The 24,206-nt window shown below is 40.1% G+C and overlaps 1 long non-coding RNA gene across 1 annotated transcript in view; it reads left to right on the top strand.

Annotated features, from left to right (window-relative positions):
* The first annotated feature begins 615 nt into the window (after positions 1-615).
* The window catches only part of LOC119916812, an 88,253-nt gene continuing 64,662 nt past the window's right edge, over positions 616-24,206 (top strand). Inside the window, exon 1 of the long non-coding RNA XR_005447164.1 lies at positions 616-891. This is a non-coding gene — a long non-coding RNA (uncharacterized LOC119916812). The remainder of the gene's footprint in view (positions 892-24,206) is intronic.

The following is a 24,206-nucleotide window of genomic DNA, read 5'->3' on the forward strand; positions in this document are numbered from 1 at the left end:
TATTAGAACAGTCCTCTACATCATCCTGTTTTTGGACAGAAACTACAGTGGAAATCAGTCATCAACTTTCTTGTGTTGACATTTTTGCAGTTGTTTCATCTAATGTCCTCATGTTACTAATGCCAAATAAACTAGAGACATTATTAGCTTCTTAAACATAATTGGGTTTGACTTACACTGCTTGGACTTCCAGAAGGGTGGAAAAATGGCACAAAGGCCATCATAATGAAAACACCAAGCAAGGTAAGTAATCATATTTACCTATACAAAACTGATCTTTACTTCAGATTTTTTTTTTTCTGTCCTAAACTTCCCAACCAGTATTCCGGTTAATGTTTTTTTTTTTTTTTTCCCAGAAGCAGCAGCCCACGATGAGTGAACTTCAACTCTGATTCCCAGATAGCGAGTTCACCACATTGTTCCTAAAGGTCAGTGAGAAGTAAGTTTGTACCTTCAACATTGTTGAATGAATGCGTCCATGACTTACAGTATGTGTTTGTGGTTTAGTTTAGCACTGATGACAGACAGCTCCAGTCATTATGGTACCTCTTCTGCTGCTACAGAGAGGGGAGGACTGGCGGGTGGTGGGTGTGACCAAAAATAAATGTATTTCACTGCAAGCCTCACAGCCACCTCAGTATGAATGGTGGAGCTGAGGAGGACATCTCTGGTGCAGCAATTAATAAAGTTAGTGAGGAGACCCAGAGAGAGAGCAAGCGCGCACGCGGTTACTGTGTGTGCAGGATGGTTTTTAGTCACCAGTGCAAAAGTTTTAAAGTGAAAGAAAATGTGTCAGGTCATATATTGATGCAGATGTGCGTCTCACAAATGCTGGCTGAAAAGAAAAAGAAAAGACGTGCAAAGTTTGCGCCTGTCCGCCAGTGAAGTGGGGTAAGTCTGTCATTCATTCAGTTCATTTTCTTTTATGAATTCAACGCATAAAAGTCGGATAAGTTTTCCACCTCACAGCTGTGCTCTCTTCAGAGTCCAAACGAGGAAGCAGTATGCGACTTTTATAACACTTTGCATTCACCGAGGCTGAATTTGTGCATCGTCGCAACGATGTTTTAATACTTTTCACACAGAATTAGACTCTGCAGAGCTGTCAACTGATAAGAAGTTAAGAGAAGTTTGAGGGCATTGCAGAGCTCACTCATGCGTAATGGGCGGTTTGCGCAAAGATAAAAGGAAGTATGCGGTATCAGACAGAGATAGTAACCCGGCCTTCCTCTTCCTTTTGTATTTTTTAAAAAAGTTATTGAATGACTTGACCTGAAACGCTTTTCTTTGACTTGGTTGCAACTCTCTTCCCCTGTGTGGTGTATCCATGAACGCACAACAAGTGTCAGACGAGCAGCACCCGGTTATTATCAACCCGCAGAAAAAAGTCTTGAGTGAACTTCACTGATCTTTTTATAGTTGCATATGATCCTTATCAGTATGAGAAGTTTGGTTGGTGAGCGTCACCTCCTGGAAAGAGTCTTACCAGAATGCAGTGGGCGTCACTTAAATACTTGTTGCTGTAGTCAGGGAAGTCACCGCGAGATGTTGCTTTCAGGTGGTGTCGGAACGAGTTAAGCTGCGTTTGTGTGCTCGTACCTTACAATTTATTTTTGTGCTTAAAAAAAAAAAAAAGATTATTACACAGAATGACAAATTGTGATTTTAAGCTGTTCAGAATACTACACCATACCATGTGCTACATCATCAGAATAATAAAGTTAAAGAGTTTAATTTTAAAGAATGTGCTGTAAATGAATGTTACAGTAGAACATTATACAGACATTTAGATGTTAAGACATTACTACGCCCTCTCACAATATTTTCTTTGCTATTGCACAGGACAAGTAGGCTACTACTTCTGACAACACAATCTCAAGATTGATTTAGTAGATGCTCTAGAGCTTTCAGTTGCATCACATGATCTTCCTCAGTTTGAAGTGTGTCTATTGTTAGGGATGAGCGAGTACGCCATCATCTGTTTTAACCAACTAAATTAGATGTAGCCTATCCCTACTCAGATTGGTCGGGGCTTAACCAGCACGTGGGCGGGGCTAACCGGAAATTTTAGACTGACATTTATATTGGTTGATTAGAAGTTGGTGTATTTTTTAGAAAACTATTTTCAAAACAGCTTCAGAGAAATGTTTTTGTTCATAATAGTAAGAGAACTATTTACAAAACAATTAAAAAAAGTAAAATGGTTTATTACGGATATTGACTCCATTTTACTCTGATACTCGTGAAAGTAACGGACATTCGTTTCAGTCGAGTACTCGCTCAACCCTACTAGTTGTCATGGAATGTTATATGTTTTAGTTTCCATTTTTTCTGAGTGTTTTAGGGACCGTTCATCTATGTTTGCATTGTATCCGTAGTGCTCAGAAAAATGAAAAAATTGAACACCAAATACATGTCAACTAGGCAAACTGAGTTAGATTTTGTGACGTGATCGAAAGCCCTAGAATAGCTACTAAATGGCCCTACAACTACAGTTCAAATAAAGATTAAAGAAGAAGACATCAGTCATTTATTGGGTGAGATTTCGGTATTCTTGTTCTCTGTTCCCCTTTGCTGTGACGTTGTTTAACGTACAGTGTGTATATACAGTATTTGAATTTATCACCACACTGGAAACCTATTTTTCTTAGTTTCACTTTCCAAAAAATGTCTGAATCTTGGAAGAAAAACGAATTTGAAGAAATGGCTCGAGTAAATATCACTCAGCTTTCTATTTACTTTCTTTTTCACATCTTTGCCCATCGTCATTCCACCACCTAATTTGTTCACTATTTGGACTTACTAAAAGTAAAGGTTCCGATTAACTCTACTCGGTGGAGGTGTGTCTGTGTCTGTGTGTGTGTGTGTGTGTGTGTGTGTGTGTGTGTGTGTGTATATGAGTTTCATAATAACTCATAGGAGTGACATGGGGTTTCCCTGCCCCTGTTTCTTCCATTCATGTGGCTGAAGACTGAGAAGTATAGAGCTGTCAACCCGGATATGGGCTGAGTGAGTGTGTGAGGAAGAGAGACTGTGCTAGTGTGAGAGCGAACAGGAGTGTGAGTGCATGCAACAGGAGGGAACAAAGTGTGTGTGTGTGTGTGTGTGAAAGAGAGACAATAGGAGGGAGTGTGTTTGCATGTTTTATTTATACAACCTTTATTTAAAGAGGCTTGTTCTTTGACATCATATTGTATTCTCTTTGTGTGTGTGATTAAAAAACCCAGCAGCTCAGTCATTTCCTCATTGTTCTTCCTTGTGACCACAGCAACGCAAGCTTCCTCTTGTCACATGCACCATTTTCCTTGCCCAGCAACTAAATATGACGCTTAGCGGAAGGAAGCCAAACACAGACCCATACACTTTGTCTGATGTTAACTGATATATCATACATTCACACAGGCTGGAAACCGACACAAGATGACAGATTACATGTAAATTACTTGTAAATCGGAAAGACATGTTTCATCCTTGCTGATCGGTTGCAAAATGCCCAACCAACTCTGATTTCTTTGTAGATATTACAGCTAAACACAAGTTAAAGGGCTTTAGGTTATATATGATTCGTATCGGCAGCCAATGAAAAACTGTGATGGTTATTTTGGTCTGTCACTATACAAAAATATCGATTTAAAGATGTATCACGATGCAATACTGAAATCATAATCCTGCATTGGTCGAAGAATCGTCTTCTTTTATTGAGCTAGTAAAACAATGCCACTAGGGGGCAGTGTTACTTCAAAACAGTGTGTGTCCTAAAATAAGGCAATCTCACAGTGAGGCATTGATCAGTGATCCTATCAACTACCAGAAGTAGTAATTCATATGCTATCAGAAAGCAAAACCCTTAAAGAAAGCCCTTACACATCTATGGTGCACTCGCACAGGTGGTTTCACATATTTTTCCTAATTAGGTAAATTCTCAGGTGTGTGTGTGTGTGTGTGTGTGGGAGTTTGGTGGCTTATCTTCTACTATAGGCCTTTTTCACAGCAGACAGACATTTTGATCTGTCGTAGTAGGAAAAGAACAGGTGTTAACAATAATGTAACAATGGCTCTGTTCTATTCAAGTGAGCCATGACAGTGTGAAAGTGAACTAGCATGCACAATACCAGGAACCTGAAACTGAATCAGCTAAATGGAATTCATTAGTTTTGCTATTTATACCAGTCGCACATGTTAAAATGTCTTCAGTGAAAAAAGGCCTATTGAGGAAGGAGAAACTTGAACTATTGGTACAATATATTTGTTTCACCCAACCTGAACAGTGTGCTAACGGGCCTTAATAAATGAAGACACCTGCATGGGCGAGCAGGACCTTTTTAAGAAACAGTCTGACATTTGGGAAATACGGTTTCTGTTGCCAAGAGTCAGACGAGGAGAATTATGTCTTTCTCTCATTTTGACATGGTTTCATGTATTGCTTGCTGGTCTTTCGTACAGAGTTTTGTATCGACTAGAAAGGTGCTTACATAAATATACTTAACTTTCTTAATTAAAACTTGCTTGTCAAGCACAGATATTACTAATATTAAGGATGGCTGCATTCCATTTAAGTGTGCCAGTTTGACTGCCCAGCTACCGGTTTAATGATTAGTCAATTGGTAGGAAATTTATCTGCAACTTCCAGCTTCTTAAATGTTGGGCTTTCCATTTCTTATTATTGTAAACCTATATCTTTGGATTTTGGACTGTTAATGGGACAAAACATTTGAAGATGTCACCTAGGGCTATGAGAAATTATACTATTTTATAGACTTTTAATTGTTTAATACTCAGTTAATCAATAATAAAAATAAGCGTTAAGTGCAGTCCCACTGGCATTCATTAAATGAAATGAAATGTGCTTTTAGCTGGATTGAGAGATCTATTTAGGTCCAGGATTTGTTAGCATAGCTTAGCACACAGGCTGGAAACTGGGAAGAAGCTAGCCTAGTTATTCCTCATTTAAAACCTTTTCCACCATACTATTTTTCCCCTTGTGTATGTTCGCCTAATTAAAATAAGTTTCATTCAATATAGACACGGCTTTGTTTACAGTATAAAGCAAAAAGGCGTCTTTTAGAATTTATTTAGCACAGCAAACTCACGTCTGGCCATGATCACACTGAAGAACGCCCTTATCCCCAGTAGAGCTGTGCTATTCAGCCGTTGTATTGTGAGTCGGTGAGCATGGAGATAAATTCAAAGCAGGAACTGGCTGATTATAGGTTGCTCTATGCGCTGTGCTTCCGTGTAGACAAATTAGGGGAAATGTACACGAGAGATGTTGTCATGGAGACGCAGGCAAAAGCAGTGAAAGTTGAGAGATAAAGGTGTGAGGTTCACTTCAAGTTCAGATTCAAGTTCAAGTGAGACTCAATTTATTGTCAGTTCTTGTGTTGAAGTATCATCTACAGCGGAAAGTGAAAGCATGTTGAAAGCATGATCAAAACAAAGTTAATATTGCATAGCCAGTCCTCTTTCCCATCATGCCGAGAGAGGGAAATTCAGCTCAAAAGTTGAAGAATCCAAAGATTCCAGTGCACTATTGTTCAAAAGTTGGTAATGAGACTAGAAAACCGGTACAAAAACGGCCGAATTCAAATCAGAAAGCGGCAGACGAAACAAACCAAAGGTACTGTTTCGGGAGCTGGTTGTTCTCTTGCCCCGTCTTACAGCCAAGTATCAAATGACTTCCAAAGGATTTCTTAAAGACCATTTTATGCTTTTTAATTGATAAGCTCTGATTACGAGAGATTTAACTTTAACCTGCTTTAACAGATTTTTTGGCCACTTGGGGGCAGCAGAAACAAGCTGTAAACACAATCATCATATTATTTATCATCATTCATTAGGGCCCGAGCACGACCGTGCGAGGTCCCTATTGAATCTGCTCGGATTATTATTTTTTTTTTTTTTTATTTTTTTTTTTTTCTGCAAAGTAGGCCCAAATGACATGGCCTAAACATACTCGAAAACTCACCAAAATTTGCAAACATGTCAGAACCGGTGAAAAATTTCGTATTCTACAAGTTTCGCACATGGGCGTGGCAAAATGACTCGCTAGCGCCACCTTGAAAATTGGAAATGATTAGCCCCTCGTTCACGTTCAACCTACATGTACGAAATTTTCTGGGGACATGTATCGTATCAAGACGCACAAAAAAGCCTCAAGAACCCATAGCCTAAAGTCAACAGGAAGTCGGCCATTTTGAATTTTATGGCCATTTTTGGATGATTTACACACTTCGTACTTTAACGAACTCCTCCTAGGGATTTAGTCGGATCGACGTCAAATTTCTGCTGTGCCTTCTAAAGGCATTGACGATGAAAAGTTGTGCTATTTGCGCGTTTTCGTCAATGGGCGTGTCCGTGGCGTCGATGATTCGCAATGAAACAGGAAGTTGTTGTAACTTCAGTGTACATGCTCACATCTGGACCAAACTGTACATGTAGGATGAGAGTCCCGCCCTGAACACATGTACATGCCGACATTCACCCACAGTCATAGCGCCACCTGCTGGCAACAGAAAGTGACCTTTAACGAAGCAGCCCCCGCCGCACGTTTCACCTACGTGCACGAATTTTCTGTGGTACGTGTATCATGTCCAGACGCACAAAAAAGCCTCTTGGAGCCATAGCCTAAAATCAACAGGAAGTCGGCCATTTTGAATTTTACGTCAAATTTTGGATGATTTACACACTTCGTACTTTAACGAACTCCTCCTAGGGATTTAGTCCGACCGACCTCAAATTTGTGCTGTGCCTTCTAAAGGCATTGAAGATGAAAAGTTGTGCTATTTGCAAGTTTTCGTCAATGGGCGTGTCCGTGGCGTGGCGTCAAAGATCAGCTCTTCGCCATGACACGGAAGTTGTCGTAACTTCAGTGTACATGCTCACATCTGGACCAAACTGTACATGTAGGATGAGAGTCCCGCCCTGAACACATGTACATGCTGACATTCACAGACAGTCATAGCGCCACCTGCTGGCAACAGGAAGTGACTTTTAACGAAGCAGCCCCCGCCGCACGTTTTACCTACGTGCACGAATTTTCTGTGGTACGTGTATCTTGTCCAGACGCACAAAAAAGCCTCTTGGAGCGATGCCCTAAAATCAACAGGAAGTCGGCCATTTTGAATTTTACGTCAAATTTTGGATGATTTACACACTTCGTACTTTAACGAACTCCTCCTAGGGATTTAGTCCGACCGACCTCAAATTTGTGCTGTGCCTTCTAAAGGCATTGAAGATGAAAAGTTGTGCTATTTGCAAGTTTTCGTCAATGGGCGTGTCCGTGACGTGGCGTCAAAGATCAGCTCTTCGCCATGACACGGAAGTTGTCGTAACTTCAGTGTACATGCTCACATCTGGACCAAACTGTACATGTAGGATGAGAGTCCCGCCCTGAACACATGTACATGCTCACATTCACAGACAGTCATAGCGCCACCTACTGGCAACAGGAAGTGACTTTTAACGAAGCAGCCCCCGCCGCACGTTTTACCTACGTGCACGAATTTTCTGTGGTACGTGTATCTTGTCCAGACGCACAAAAAAGCCTCTTGGAGCGATGCCCTAAAATCAACAGGAAGTCGGCCATTTTGAATTTTACGTCAAATTTTGGATGATTTACACACTTCGTACTTTAACGAACTCCTCCTAGGGATTTAGTCCGACCGACTTCAAATTTGTGCTGTGCCTTCTAAAGGCATTGAAGATGAAAAGTTGTGCTATTTGCGAGTTTTCGTCAATGGGTGTGTCCGTGGCGTGGCGTCAGAGATCAAGTCTTCGCCATGACACAGGAAGTTGTTGTAACTTCAGTGTACATGCTCACATCTGAACCAAACTTTACGTGCTTGATAACTCTCCCACCCCGCTATGGAGGACCGATCCTGACACAGTCAGAAATAAATACAGAAATAAATAAATGCTCAATAAATAAATAAGCATCCAATTAAATACACAAAAAAATTAAGTAAATAAATAAATGTAGGTAGTAATTAAATTATACAAGGAGACATAAATGTATATATTTTAATTAGTGCCTTTACTTATTCACCTTTGTTATAATTATCTTATTTGTTTATTCAACTTTATTTATTACTAATTTTTTTAATGTATTTATTTATGTGTGTTTTAATATTTTGTCTGTTTTATTCTTCCTTTGTATTTATTTACCTTATTTATTTTCACCCATGGTATTTATTTCTGCCTGTCTTAAATTTTTGTATGCATTTCTGCCTCACTATGCAAATGAGGAGGGGCTGTGTCTCAAGGGGTCATCTTCTCTGCTATTGGTGGACCAGTCAGACAGGAGAGCTCCTACTCTGCCTGCAGACATCAACGATCTTGCCCCTCACACAGTCAGATGGCTTCCTTCAGTGCGCTGAGGTGTTTAACAACTCTGAAGACAATACTACCAGCAATGTCTTCCTTCTCTTTTCACGTAGAAGCACCGACAGACAGTGCTTTCAGTTTGCTGCATGCATGGACACAGACCTGCGGTATAGGGAGAAGCACACGGTCAGCTGGCTGCAGCTAAATCTGGAGTGCACTCGTATTCAATTCTGTATGGTAAATTCAGTTTTAACGGAGCAGAGCGAGCTGACAGGCAGAGTTAGAGACTTTTTCTGTCTGTTTCTCTCTTTACAAAGACGCATGTTGCAGTCAGAGTCTTCTCTGAGATGCGAGCACGACATACAACACAATTTATCAAATTACACAACGGATATACAGTATGAAAATAAGATTGATTGGATTATACTCACAGGAAGTATAAAACCTCTTACATGGGTCTATTAAAAGTAAAGTAACACAAAAATGTCAGGGAAATTACTTTACTTAGATTTAAGTACTGCAGTTGTACATTTGAAATACCTTCCTACCTTTCTGATAGGAAGCCTTCTTGAGGTGGTATAAAACATTTCTTCTTATATTCTGATTTGAGTTGTGGACAACTATGACCACATGAATTAAAAAAATTAAACATTTCACTGCCCAAGTCAGCTATAACACAAGTCTTGTTCATCAGACTACATGCTGTACAGTATTTGTGGACAGATTTTGTCCCAGGATTTCTTATGCATTTCTTCTTCTTCGTTGCATGATTTAGAATAATAAGGTGAGAAATGGGTCTATTCTGAGTTCATCCTGCACTGCAGCAGCTAATAAAGTCCATTTCATCCCAAAAACGCTTTTCTTTTAGGCAGGCTGGAGCAGAAAACAACTCACCTTTCTCAAGTTGTACAGTAATGTCACATGTGTATGAAGGTGGATCAAACAAGCTAATCTTAAATGTCAAAGTAGAGAGGAGCCTAGTAGGCCTATTTATTTTCATTCATTACACAATATGAATAAGCTATGCAGACAGTTGTAAAGAAAGAACATCTTTTTCTTCTGTTCTCTACTTGTTATAGTTACACAGTATTAGGGGTGTGGGCTGTATTAAAAGTATCCACTGTTCTCCCATGCTCTAACACACAGTAACGATGAAATGTGTGCTGTTCTCACATTCTTCCTCTGTATGTACACATAAACAACAAGGCAAGGAATTTATTTTATTGTTTGTGTACATTATTGTTCAGTGTACATGGTCACATCTGAAACAAACTTTACGTGCTTGATAACTCTCCCACCCCGCAGACATCTACACGCCAATACCGATTTATATTCATAGCGGCAAGTGCTATGTAGCTCCACATAGGGGACACAGGAACTGACATATAGCACATTCATGCGGTGTCGGAACCGCGTAGGAAATTCACAGCCGCACCGGCAGAGCTCCAGAATGTGCAACTCGGCCGGCTCACGCGCGGACGCGCTTACAAGTGCGAGGGCCCGCCCAACGCTGCTTGCAGCTTTAATTTGCAGTTGTTTTTCCTCCTGAAGAAGAAAAAAAGTATAAAGGAAATTAAAGTATATTCAAAGTATATTAATATTCACTCTTTTTTGCTCTCTTTTGCAACTCCCGATGGAAAAATATATCTCTTTAGCTGCCAAATTGCACCACTGTTCACCAGCTAGTTGCTAACTTTGTCTGTTTACCACTGTGAGTGACCCCCTTGATCGATTGCTAATATAAATTTTGATTATTGCAGCTTCACCTTACCCAGCACCACCAAAGCACACAAAAGTCTATGAAAATGTGGGAAACATCTTAGGTAGGCCATGTTACTCTCAACAAGATGACTGAGCTTGCAGCTACCGCCCAGTCAATTAGAGAGGAGGTTCAACTGTTGCCTCCTCAGACTGTACCACAGTAGTGGGGTTGCTTTTCTTTTGCTAGCATACAGTCACCAGATGTCTTTAGAGGCTACTTCTGCTCTTTATGTTGCAGAAAGAGATGCAAACCGCAGATAACTCATTCAAATGAAAGTAAACCTTGTGTCTATTTGTGCAGCAACAAACCCAAATGAGTAGGCAGCTTTTACATCACACACACGCACACATACTGAAATTAGCTCAAGTCATCTCACTGTCACGTTTGTAATCTTTATCGGCTTCAATTCAGCCTGAATCATGGTGTCATTGGATTAGAAATGAATACAGCTGCCCGTACGAGGGGATGATATTGACTTTTAAGTCAACTAATACAGCATAGATGTGTTTTAAATAGATACCTCGTTGATTAAAAATAACACTTGTTTGTGGGAGGCCCTTAATCTGAAAGGACTTTTCATGTTGTATGAGGACTTTTCATGTTGTGTGTTCCTTCTTTTAACACCTTTGGTCTTATGAAACCTCTTTCCGAACCGCAGTGGATAAAGTCACAGATGCAAAGTTGTTTTTCTTGACACTTTTTCTCTTTGGCAGCCACTATGTTTCATTTAAAGCAGTAGTAGTTTCAATGGAGAGCTTTAGGGTCTCAAATGGTCTTAAAAGGAACCATTTGAAAGTTTGGGAAGTATGCTTGTTTTTTTTCTTGCTGGGTGTTAGATTAGAAGCTAGATAGATACCACCCATGTCTCCATTAAGTATGGAGCTAGAGATGGGAGACAAGTAGCCTAGCTTAAGCACAAATCTAGCCTGGCTCAACATGTAGTTACTGTGAAGGTGCCAGACAACTAGCAAAGTCTCCAGGAAGTCACTAGCTGTGTCTCAATTTGGATACTTCTGTTAGTACACTAACATGTTGTACTATGAGTTCTCTGAAGTACTCATAGTGCACAGCATTTTTCCATACTTGTCGGTGTGAACACACTTGTGTACTCAAAATAACAAGGGCAAGTATGGAAAGGTGCGAATTGAGACACTGGTACTGTTTAGAAAAAGTTTAGAGCACGTTAACTCCCCTAAAGTGATCTTTTTTTGTGTAAAAAAATAAATAAAAATAAGATACAATATTAATTAATTAAAAATGAGTTTGTTAGCTTTAGTGCTGGTAGATGTATAATTGAAGTTTGGTGATAGCCAGGCTGTTTACCCTCTGCTTGCAGTCTTTATGCTAAGCTATTCTCTTCCAGGCTGTAGATTCATATTTAGTTCATAGACAAGGGAGTGGTATCGATCTTCCCATCGAACTCTGCAAGAAAACAAATAAACGTATTTCCTAAAAAGTCTGGGATGCTTTACGCCTTCCACCAAAGGTTCCGATCCTCCTTGGTCCCATAGAAGTCTGCAGTGTCACAGAAGATTGACAAGATTCTCCTGCATTTGAATTATCTTTATACTGTACTGTACATGTGTCACCCCAGTACATGTTAACTCAAACATGCGTCACTCACAGGACAGGGACAGTAGCACTTCCTCTTTTGTCACTGTCAAGCCTCAATTTTGACAAGAAGTCTTATCTTCAACATCTTAGCTTTTCAGGAACTACTAGCAGCAACATTGTAGCTTGACAAGCATCGTGTTGCATATATTAGATTCACCAATGGGGTTTTAGTCCTTTCTGAACGCCTGAGGGCGGGAGAAACGAGATCATTCTACCGAGTTTAAAACATGAAAACCACAAAATTTGTTTTATGCAAAATTCTGACTGAACTAATGCTCTTGTCATGTGTAGAAAAACAAATTTGAAAAAGAGTGTAGAAGAATGTATGTCTGTAAGCACTTGCTTGTGTATGAGAGTGCTCGTGTGTGAACTTAATGAGGTTGTTTGTGCACACTGTATGAGTGAGTGGGTGCAGTTTGTGCGCATACCTGTTGCTCCTGTGGCCAGCTGTAACCTCTTATCCTCTATTTTGTAAAGTGAAAGTACAGTGGGGTTTGGAGGTAAGCTAATCAGCCTAACCTTTTAGCTGCATTTCTATCTTATCACACTTTCTAATATCTTATCAGTTGATAATTTGTGGAACATGTAGCTTACTTGGGTGGCTGTCTTATCCCTGCCGTGTGTTACTGTACTTCTACCAAGGTGGAAGGAGGGTTGTGTTTTCTTTTCTTGTCTGACTTAGACACAGGCTTTCAAGTATTTGCTGATTTTTCTGTTGTGTTTTGGTGGCACAGAAGAAATCTCTGGCTGAACCTTTTCTCATTCTGGGTTTTTGTGGATGTGAGGGTTTTTTTTTATGGAGGACTTTAAAAGCTGCTGTGGAGACCGGCAGGAAGATCAGAATGCAGTGCATATATGCAGAGCTGTCTTAGTATTTCCTAGTAGTAAACCAAATTTTTGGAAGGCTGCAGTTTTGCTTGTTGCAGAGTTGTTCTGTGTCTGTGGAGGTTTGGACTCTGCAGTGAGCCATGCACAGTAGTTGGACAGCACAATGATCAGGAACTGGTCTCTTTCCGTTTTCAGTTCAGTCCGAGAAACTGAAGTGACTTTAGCAACTGTAACGTCATTCACTTTCAATACCATAATAGGCAACACTCCCATGTTTGATATCTGTAACTGAACTTTGAAACAAACCTCCTTCTTGAATTGATAGTGATTTGCTCTTGTCAGAACTGTAGCAATTACAGTTGATTCACACCAATAATACACAAAGGTTTTTGTGGGCAGATATAGTTGAGCGGCCACTCTGCTTTACAGTTAAATCTACTGGTTTCCAGTAAGCTGCTGCCACTAGGTGCAGCTGGGTGGATGAAGGATGTGTGACAGTTCTTATGTAGATACCACTGAGGGGTTAACTGTCGTTCACTGTGCAACATATCGGTAACGGTTGACACAAGTGCACTGTACACTACTACTGTGGTGTTTTTAGTCAGAGCTACTGGTTTCCAGTAAAGGCCTGCACCCAGTGGCTTCACAGCAGAGGAAGTGGTGGTGGTGGAGCCTGAAACTCTATTCAGAAAATGAAAAGTTTTCACGCGTCAATTGCTTATCTTTTCATGCAAAATGGTTTTTGCCTCACATGCATTTACATATCTGCTTTTTGTTTCATTGAGCTGATGCTACAGCAGCTTCCTGTGAGCACAAAGACAAGGTTAAAGGTCAAAGCCACACCCCAATACAATGAACAGAACAAATATGCCTGTTTTGATGCATCTTGAGATATTGCACTACTTGATTGTGAAATTGTCATAAGTAAATCTTAAAAGCAGAGCTGACATAATATTTTTGTCACAGGTGACCAACAAAGAATCTGACGTGACTGTTCAGAGTTTCTGGCAGTAATCTGTTGGGTTTGAAAAGGCTTAAAAGAAAAAGAAAAAAATAATTTCAATATAATCTCCTTTTTTGAATCTGTACAGTATTTAGTACGTCACATTTTACTATGTGGATGACGTAGAGCCAGTGTCACCCCCCAATGCTATACACAGGCTTATGTCGCCACTTAGTGGAAAAGCACAGACATTACATTTTCCTGCACAATGTAGCGAGCTTCTGCAGCAAAGTTCTTATGTTTTAATAGGAGTAAGGACTTAGCTTGAAAACCGGAAGGTCGCCAATTCAAGTCCAGCTTGGATCACAGTTGCAGAGTGTGGACTGGTAGCTGGAGAGGGACTGCCAAAGGCGGTCTTACGTAAGCCCCTGAACCCCCAACTGCTCAGGGCTCCGCGCTAAATAGCAACCCTCTCGCTCTGACATCTCTCCGTGTGTTGTTGCTATAGGTCCTGTTTGTGCATGTGTGTATTTCAGACGTGTGTGTGTGTGTGTGTGTGTGTGAGACAATAACAGAGCACTCAAAATGATTAATTGACTATTGAATAGTCAACATACAGATAAATCTGCAATGTTGTAATAAGTACTGTAAAGACATCTCCTTGGGCTAATGGGGTCAACCAACCGTTCAGCCTCAGACCTACAGGACCACTCTGACTCCACCTGCTGTTGGAGTTTGAAAGCTGCTGAAATTGAAACCCTCCTCCATTCCTTAAAACACTCCATAAAACATATCACTAAAAAGTGTTTTACTAATGCAATTTCTTTTATTTCTCTAGCTATTTTTATCTCAGTTTATTGTATTTCATTTTTTTTAATTGCTCAATTTTCACATTTGTTGATCTGTAGTCTTGTAAGTTTTTGTCTTGATTTACCTAGAGGGCCCTTGGTCTTTGAGACAAGAAAGTCAATGATCCATTTATTTATGTGGCAATGAACAATAAACTTAATAATCAGCTCTGAGGTAGAATGCATCAGTAACAGAGTAGAAAATAAAACCTGCTCTTATTAAGTTTGCAAATTTGTGGGTCCAAATTATAGCAGGAGTTAAATAAGAAACATCTTGTTGTGTGATGTCCCTATACTGCACATAACATGCCTTTTTTAGGCACCTAAGATATATTTATATTCATGCCATAGGCTACTGAAGTGAATTGGAAAAAATACACATTCTATAAATGTATCTGCAAAACTGTGTTATCTTAGTCCATATGGGGAGTTATTTGAAGGCTGTATTTTATTGGGAACATCTCACTGACTACTAAAAAGTTTAAAGTAGAGGAAGTAGGCTATGGAGACAAAAAATGACCTTTGCCCTTAATGTAGGTCCTGGCTGTTGCCAGAAGGGTGCGGTGTTTCCCCACATCCTTCCAATCCTTCCTTCCATCAGCTGAGAGTCTATGTGCTGGAATTAATGCTCAGTACATTCCTGCCCTGCACCATCAGTGGATTATTTCAACCTCATTTCCAGAGGGTGAACGTTTGAAACCCTGCCCTCTGGGGAACCAGTGGTATTGATTGGTTGGCGAGTGCCATCTGGCGGTATTGATTGGCATACTAGACAACAATGGAGGAGAGCAGTGAGAATCAGTCAGGTTTTGTTTCACACAGTAGATCAGCTCAGTGAAGGCAGACAGCTGTGGCAATGCATTAGGTTAATTCAGTGTGTCCCATTTATAGTGAATATTGATTTAGTTGCAATTGAAGTTTTCCAGTGTTGGTGGGAGAGGGGGGCAGCTGCACCTGATCAGACCAATGTTCATTCTTTAAAGGAACTTCAATTCATTAGAAATGGATTCCAACAGCAATCCAGTTTCCACAGAGAAAACTGCTCTACAGCTATGCTAGCAGCTTTGTGAGGCTGTACGTAGGCACATGTAACATGCTGATGTTTATCATGTTCACCATCTAAGGTGTCCGTGTTAGCATGCTAACATTTGCTAATTAGCACAAGAGGATGATGCAAATTTCAATAGTTTATCATTTGGTCATAAACCAAAATTTTAATCCATACGTTTTTATCCTGATGGTGACGCTACATACAATAGAATAAGCTAGTTTATCATTAAATATTACATCAAAACATTTCACATCGTTTAATTTCAGGATTTTGTTCTTAAATCTACTCAGGACTCCAATAATTTTCTTGTCTATGCTGTGCAGACACAATACCTGTGTGAGATAATTGCTATTGGATCCTTATCGCACTTCTTATTTAAAGTTAATATTCTGAACGAAATATAATTACTCCCAGAAAGAAAGATGATGGTTTATTTAATTAAATTTCCATTTAATTTTCCACACAAACAGCAGGCGGAGGAGTCTGAATTTGCTTTGACTGGGCTGTCATTGACAGACACTGTCAGACACAGAGTGACCTGGAAACTTTCATTTGGCTTTCATTTGTTTCCAATCAGAAAGTGGAAATCAGACGCCTCCTCCAATCTCATCTGGCTTATTGTGCTCATTAATATGAACGTGAACAGAAAGCGAATGGGCTTATAGTCAGATTTTTGAGTTGTGATGAAACTTTGCAAAATGCATTTTAGTGGTACAATATGCAAAAGCAGTGAGTGTTGAAAAGAATCTGAATCACATCGGAGTAATCCTCTTGGTAATTTTAAGGCAGGGCAGTCACTTTATAACAGAATAACTCCTGGAGTGACTCAAAAATTACAAAATGATTATATCTTCAATTCAATTACATTCTATTTATATAGCGCCAATTCACAGTACTATTCAACAGTATCTCGCACAAGACTAAGGGAAAGATATAAGCTTTCCTATAAAACTATAAGCTTTATCAAAGAGGAAAGTATTTAGCCTACTCTTAAATGTGGAGATGGTGTCTGCATCCTGAAACTCAAACTGGGACCTTCGATACGATTCCAATACCTTAACAACTAATTAGGCTTGTGTAAAGTTATTTTCTTCTTGAAGGTTTATAAAATTGTGTATGTACACTAGAGCCGCATTTTAATTGTCAATTAGTCTGCATATTATTTTCTTCATTAATTGACATGTTTTTTTTTAATCCCATGGTGACATCTTCTTATCCAACCCATAGTCCAGAAATCAAAGAAATTACATTTTCTGTAATGTAAGACAAGTAATCGTAGCAAATTCTCACATCTCAAATTGTTTAGTTAATCGCTTCAAAATAGTAGCTAATACATTTTCTGTCGATCAAGTAATCGATTAATCAGCTAATAATTCCGGTTCTAATTTAAACTTTTGCTACAATATTGACTAAGAAATAAGTATTTGATGTGTTTTAGTCATGTCTGGCTGATCGCAGTTTAAGGATTATTGGCAATGATGCCGATCCAGTATATCAGATTAGTGCGTAGATCAGTGAGACTGCAGCAGCCACCTTGGTGGTCTCACTCAGGCATTAATCACAGTGTCAGTGTGTCTCGTGAACTAATTAGACACACAATAGCGTCTCAGTGTACCACCTTGAAATTAATACTGTTTAGACTCAAGAGGAGCTGAGTCAGATCCTCTGCTCCCTCTGACTCATGACCTAGACCCAGACTGGATGGAAAAGGAGGAGAAAGCAACGGTTTTGGGGGGGAGACAGCGGGAATATGGGAGGAAAGACGAGGGAGGTGAGACAGGGAATATATCTTTTTAGGGGCAGACAAAATAAAATACACACCGCAAAGAAATATATGCCTGAGGCAATGATCCGTTTTTGTTAAGAATGTCTTGATGGTCATTTTGGAGGCTGGAGCCGGTTAGTGTTAAAAAGTAAATATCCTGTTAAATATCATTACTTCAGTGTATATGCTGAGGTCACTGATCCTCTTTTTATAATGCAGTTTCCTACAGTATGTTTGCTTTCTAGATTACATACATTTGCATTTTTCAACTGATGCAACAGCCAGTCAGGTCTGGTTGCTCTGTTTGGCTTATTATGCTTTGTAAACTCACTTAGGAAAATGATGACTTTAGATTCCTACTAAAGCTAACACATACTGCCCATTTAACTTCAAATGACTCACTTGTGTAGGTGCCTTTTGTAACAGCAATTTACAGTAGCTGCTGCCTGAACTGTGCGTGTTAGTAACAAATGTAGCAAGGTGGATAGTAAAGGGGTTAGTAAATTTCATCCAAAGTGCTGGAATTCCTCCCCCCACAGCTTTTCGACATTGGGTTTAAGGGGGCTGCGTCTAAACAAGTTTTTCAGCTGCTCAAAACGGACAATCCAACAATTACACCTGAACGACTGACGTGTGTGAAGGTGAGAAAGTATGCAGGATTTTAACTTCTCTCTCAAGATTGTTTCTGTCACTTTTGGACAAACAAGTGCACATCATGCATGCCCACTGCCTGTCCAAATGTATCTTTCTCTATATATGCAGCATTTATGTGTACCAATTGACTTTCTACAATGGCATGGCTGCCTAGAAACAGACAAATGGGTGTAATTTGTCTGCCTTTAGACATGGTCGGCACAACATATAAACTTGTTTTGTTTCAAGCATATCCTGCCCTTTAGATTGTGGAGGTCAGTGAGATGGATGGGCAAGTCTGACATTCAAAAATTTACCATTTACCATTTATTTGCCATGTGTAGATATTGTGGAAAGCAAGAATTTTCACAAATCCCCCCCCCCCCCCCTCAAAAAAAACCAAACAAAAAACCAAACCCTGTAAATCAACATAATGTTCTTGCAGAATTATCTAGTATCGACATTCTTTTCTGGCGACAGGATAGCATGCCAAGGCGCAACATCTCATAAATCATCACAACTTATGCCAAAAGAAAAGCCCGAGGCTTATCATATTGCTATTTACTGCAGGTACACTGCACTGTAAAGATGGATGTTTCTGTTATTTTGTCCACCCCTGTGCATGCGCATGATGGATATATATGCTGTGACATTAACAGAAAAAGAGAGATACAGTGAGTGTGTGTGGGTGCTAGTTCATTCCCACTTGCTGTGAATCTTAAGAGTGCTCCAGCCCTACAGTGTTTCCATGGTAAAACCTCACCAGACAAATTGTTCCACTTTACGTCAGCACAGCAAGAGCAGCAACCAGTAATGGTAACTTCATAATTTAAAGGACAGAGGTGGAAGTGTTTTGATGAAATGGAAAGGACTGGAGGAGAGATGGACTGATGGAAATTGGCTGCTAAAATGAAGTGTACTCAGAAAAAGGGCTGTTGCGTAAAGTGATATTGTGTTTGTCACAGAAGTTACTGTACTGATACCTTCTTATTCTGAGTAGAAGTTAAAGACAGCAAAGTTAGCTGTCCTACTTTGCAGCTAAAGCAAGTGACACAGCCCAATCTTATTGACTATTTCCACTGTCAAGTACCCTGGACTGAGGTCAACAGTTGGACCCCTCTGGCCTGCTGAGTCACCGGGATGTCCCGCAGAGTGATGAGGTGGAAGAAATTGATGGTTACTCAACACAGTCACACGGGAGTGCCTAAATGAGTCAGCGCTAATGTAGGAGAACACAGCTGCTGAGCAGCGCTCCGATCTGAATAATATAGCTAGTGAGGAATAATGAGGAATGCACTATATTTAGTGTTACCAAAAAAAGGTTAGGGTATTTAGGGTAGGGTATTTTTGGCATTGCTGGAAGACACATTTTTGCACTTTAAAGCACTCAATGCAAGCTAGCTGTTCCCTCCTGCATCATTTGAGCTACTCTAGGCTAAACATGGACCTATGTCTGTAAAGTGCTGACAGAGACGAAAATGATATTGATCTTTTTTTCTGGCTCTGGGTAATAACTATTTATATTGCACATTTTACTGGCCAAGCCACAAAGCAAAATAGAACCAATTTTAATAAAACATTAAATAAGATAAAGACATAACACAAATCAGATTTGATAAAAAATGATTAGTAATGAATTGAAATGAATAAATGAAGGTGTGGAGATATGAAATTTACTCCACTGAGAATCATCACCATACTTGGTAGCGACGCTTTCCCTGCTTTCAGCTCATCATTATTTGTCAGACTTGACATAATATGAATGCCAGTTCATATACAGTGGGGGAAATAAGTATTTGACCCCTTGCTGATTTTGCAGGTTTGCCCACTTACAAAGAATGCAACAATCTACAATTTTAATCATATGTACATTCTAACAGTGAAAGACAGAATCCCAAAGAAAATTCCAGAAAATCACATCATATGAATTTATAAAAATTGATAACCATCTGATGAGGAAAAACAAGTATATGACCCCCTACCAAACAGCAAGTATTCTGGCTCCTACAAGCCAGTTAGTCTTTCTTTAAGACACAGCCCCAATCCCAACCAATTATCTACATCAAATACACCTGCCTCACCTCGTTACCTGTATAAAAAACACCTGTCAACACCCAAACAACCAGCATCCAACATCACCACCATGGGCAAGACCAAAGAGCTTTCTACGGACATCAGGGACAAGATTGTTGATCTGCACAAGGCTGGGATGGGCTACAAGAGAATCGGAAAGCAACTTGGAGAGAAAAGATCAACTGTCGGTGCAGTTATCAGGAAATGGAAGAAGCACCACACCACCGCCAACCTCCCTCGGTCTGGGCCTCCACACAAGATCTCGCCTCGTGGGGTGTCCCTGATCATGCGAACGGTGAGGAATCATCCCAAAACCACAAGGGGGGAACTGATGAATCAACTGAAGGCAGCTGGGACCACAGTTACAAAAGAAACGGTTGGTAACACACTACGCCGTCATGGATTGAAATCCTGCAGCGCATGCAAGGTCCCCCTGCTCAAGAAGAAACATGTACAGGCCCGCATGAAGTTCGCCATTCACCACCTGGATGACTCAGAAGAGGCCTGGAAGAAGGTGATGTGGTCAGATGAGACCAAAATAGAACTTTTTGGCCTCAACTCAACTCGTCGTGTTTGGAGGGCAAAGAACACCGAGTACAACCCAAAGAACAAAGAACACCATCCCCACCGTCAAGCATGGTGGTGGCAACATCATGCTTTGGGGGTGCTTTTCAGCCAAGGCGACGGGACAACTCCATCGTATTGAGGGGAGGATGGACGGGGCCATGTATCGTGGAATTCTGGACCAACATCTCCTTCCCTCAGTGAGAGAGCTGAAGATGGGTCGAGGATGGGTGTTTCAGCACGACAACGACCCTAAGCACACCGCCAAAGCAACAAAAGAGTGGCTGAAGAAGAAGCACATCAAGGTTCTGGAGTGGCCTAGCCAGTCTCCAGACCTGAATCCAATTGAAAATCTTTGGAGGGAGCTTAAAATTCGAGTTGCCAGGCGACAACCTCGGAACCTGAATGATTTGGAGGCTGTCTGCAGGGAGGAGTGGCCCAACATCCCTGCCGAAATGTGCACAAACCTTGTCACCAACTATAAAAACCGTTTGACATCTGTGCTGGCCAATAATGGCTTTTCTACAAAATATTAACATGCTGTTTGTCCAGGGGGTCAAATACTTTTTTTTTCCTCATCAGATGGTTATCAATTTTAATAAATTCATATGATGTGATTTTCTGGAATTTTCTTTGGGATTCTGTCTTTCACTGTTAGAATGTACATATGATTAAAATTGTAGATTGTTGCATTCTTTGTAAGTGGGCAAACCTGCAAAATCAGCAAGGGGTCAAATACTTATTTCCCCCACTGTAAATCAATGGGAAGATGTCCAGCTTACAAACTTACACAAGCCAACTATATGCTCAACATGAAAGTCAAACGTTAGGCAAGGTACCCAAGTACTTCTATCAGAAGTTGGACTAAAACAGAGCTTCAACGCAAGTGAATACTGGCTAACGTAAGCAATGTGTTGCTAATGTAACCAGCAACTTAAAGTTGTTTCAAAGAATCTGTGCAACTCATTTCAGATGCTGCAGGCTCACCCAACCACTGCCCAATGGCAGATAAAATGTCCAGATATAATACAACAGTAACACGGGCAGAAGGTGGAGTCTCTGCAGACACAGATGCTTACAGACTAACCAGCCCTAAAAAAAATGACTTTGTTGGAAAAGTAATTATATGGCATTTTAAGGAGGAAAATTCTGCTCAGTGCTTTGACAGACTCAGTGTTTAAACAGTTATGTTCTTGTTCTTTTTATGTCTTGCATTTATTGCAGACCATCATAGGAAACTTACTTTTCCTGTAAGTAGACGTGTTTTTATCTGTTTAGCATTTGTAAGAAACCAGGCCTATTTAGTGGTAGGTCTGAAGTATAGTACTGCCTTTAGCTGGAAAAATGTGCAAACATTATGTGCAAAATACTAAAATACTTTTCTATTCATGCTTTTCAGATTCCTTTTTTGCAACTGAGGTCATTTAGGAGCATTCCCCATATCACCAACAATATCATTTGACTGTTCATTAGCAGATGATAATGACAGCCAACCAACTGTAATGCGTTTATTCATACTTACCTGTAAACACAAGCATGTATGTTGGATCTTTGGCACCAAACTGGTATAAAAACAGACATGTTTACTATAAACTGCAGTTTAAACAATACCAGGAGTTTTAAAAAGCACAACACCTTTTTAATCTTACTGGATTTCATCCAGTTCCGTGCAGTTCTGAAGGTCAAATCAATGTAGAACACAATCTTATTTTATTTTAAAGTATAACCAGTGTGTCTTCAAAGTACATTAGTACAATATTTAGGCATGGGCACATAACCCATAGCAACGAGAATTGAAGGTTTATTCCCACACGGACACTAAAGATAGACCACTGTGCCATTCATTCTGATATGTGTAATGGTTCTCCTTGACTCATCTGTAGACTCAATCTCCCACAATCCTCCCACAATCAGCACTTTGCTGAGCCAGCTTTTATCAAAGTCTTACTTTCATTTCTTCTTTATGCACTGAGTATGTATAGCTACAAGGGAGTGAAGTAAACAAGTAAGAGGTAACTTCTATAAGTACCATGTGCGCATGGCTCTATGGATGGCAATATAAGACTGTCGGTTGGTCCACCTCCTTGGTCCAGACTGAAATATCTCAACAGCTATTGAATGGATTGTCATGACTTTTTGTACAAACATTCAGGGTCCTTAGAAGATGAATCCTGCTTACTTTATTGATCTCCTGACCTTTCTCCCAGCTCCACCTTTAATTGGACCAATACTTTGGTTTATAACGAAACACCTGCAAAAAAAATTACATTTCCATCTGCCTCGGCTGTCCTAAGCTAATTTGCTAATGTTGCAACATCATTATAAATCAGCATGTTGGCATTGTTATAGTGAGCATGTCGCTGTTAGAATTTAGCTCAAAGCACTACTGTGCTGGAGTACAGCCTCAAAGAATCACTAGTGTGGTTGTAGATTCTTAGTCTTCTTTTTGTGCGTGTCATTTGCAAATCAAGGACCTGCCAGCATTGTGAAAACCTACATGCAGCACATCAGTTGCAATGATGGCTCCAGTTTTGGTGTGAACTGACTGAACTGCAGAAGGGGCCACTGCCATGTTCCACTATTTGCTTAGGCCTCACATTATACACTTTATATTATATTTTCTAAGGTGGACAGGGCTGTACAGTGATGATGCAGAATAGCTTCTAACTTGATGGTCTTCTACCAGAAACTGGCACATATAGTCTGCAGTGAAGCAGTAACACTGCAGAGCTGTCATATCCTGTTCTTCAGCAATGTACAGTATATGCAATTAACCAGGCTGAACTACAGTAGCATCCGGTGCAATGATCTGTGTTCCCCATTTTGTCACTGCTGGTATGACTACACATGGTATGCATGAGATATCATGTCCAAGTTTGTAGTTGTGAGTGTGTCTATTTGAATGTGAGGGATTGTGTACAGTATATGTGTGTGTGTTGAGAAAAGCGTGGGAACTGCAGAGGAGGATGTGTGTATTTACGAAATTGGCTCTGAGTTCCCATGATTTCCTCCGGATAGCAGACTGTGCTAGACGGGGCTGGAATTAATTTGTATCAGTAAATCCTAGAGGCAGACTGATTTATACTGTGAATAGAGACAATAGAATAATGGTCAAATCCAGAGTTCCCACTTTTCTGTATTATGGATGATTTCAGGTCTGTTGCCTCTCTGCACTCTTAGAACTTGTCTCGAAACATTGCAAACTGTATCAGAGTGAGTGGTTCCAAGGTTACATCTGAATGTACACAGGCCTTGAATATCACAGGAAAAGACAAACACTAGGGACGATACAGTCATTTTGTTTTCACTTCTATCTCACCATCTGTGTCATTACTACAGTGTCAGTCTGTGTAACCTTGGGCAAAATGACGAGTTCCTAAATGTCACAGAAAGTGCTGGTCAGGCTGAGGATGCAGATGTTTCAATTGCTCCGATTTACAAAAAACTAGACAAAGACATCAACAGCAACATAAAATGAGGTCAAGTCGAGTCCAAGAGAAATAAAATAAATGACAGCCCCCAATAGCCTTAAACTGTGTAGTTGGGCCCATTCAAGTCAGGTTTTCTTTATTCGTGCTTTGTGGGATTCTCAATTTGCGCCACAGAGACAAATTTCCCAAATCACCAAACTATTCCTCAAAGCTCATATTTGTCTTGCTGCACCCAGATGTGTTCTAACAAGGTCTTGGTTTGTTGAGCTCTTAACTTAATTGTTAAACAATCTTGGGGAAATATGCTTGTTTGCTTTCTTTCCAAGAGGGATCTGAGAGAATTGATATTGTAATTATAATATATAATTGATA

This window comes from Micropterus salmoides, unplaced genomic scaffold (assembly GCF_014851395.1).
Source record: "Micropterus salmoides isolate LMB-PRFRI ecotype aquatic unplaced genomic scaffold, ASM1485139v1 Ms_hic_scaffold_22, whole genome shotgun sequence".
NCBI classification, from domain to species: domain Eukaryota; kingdom Metazoa; phylum Chordata; class Actinopteri; order Centrarchiformes; family Centrarchidae; genus Micropterus; species Micropterus salmoides.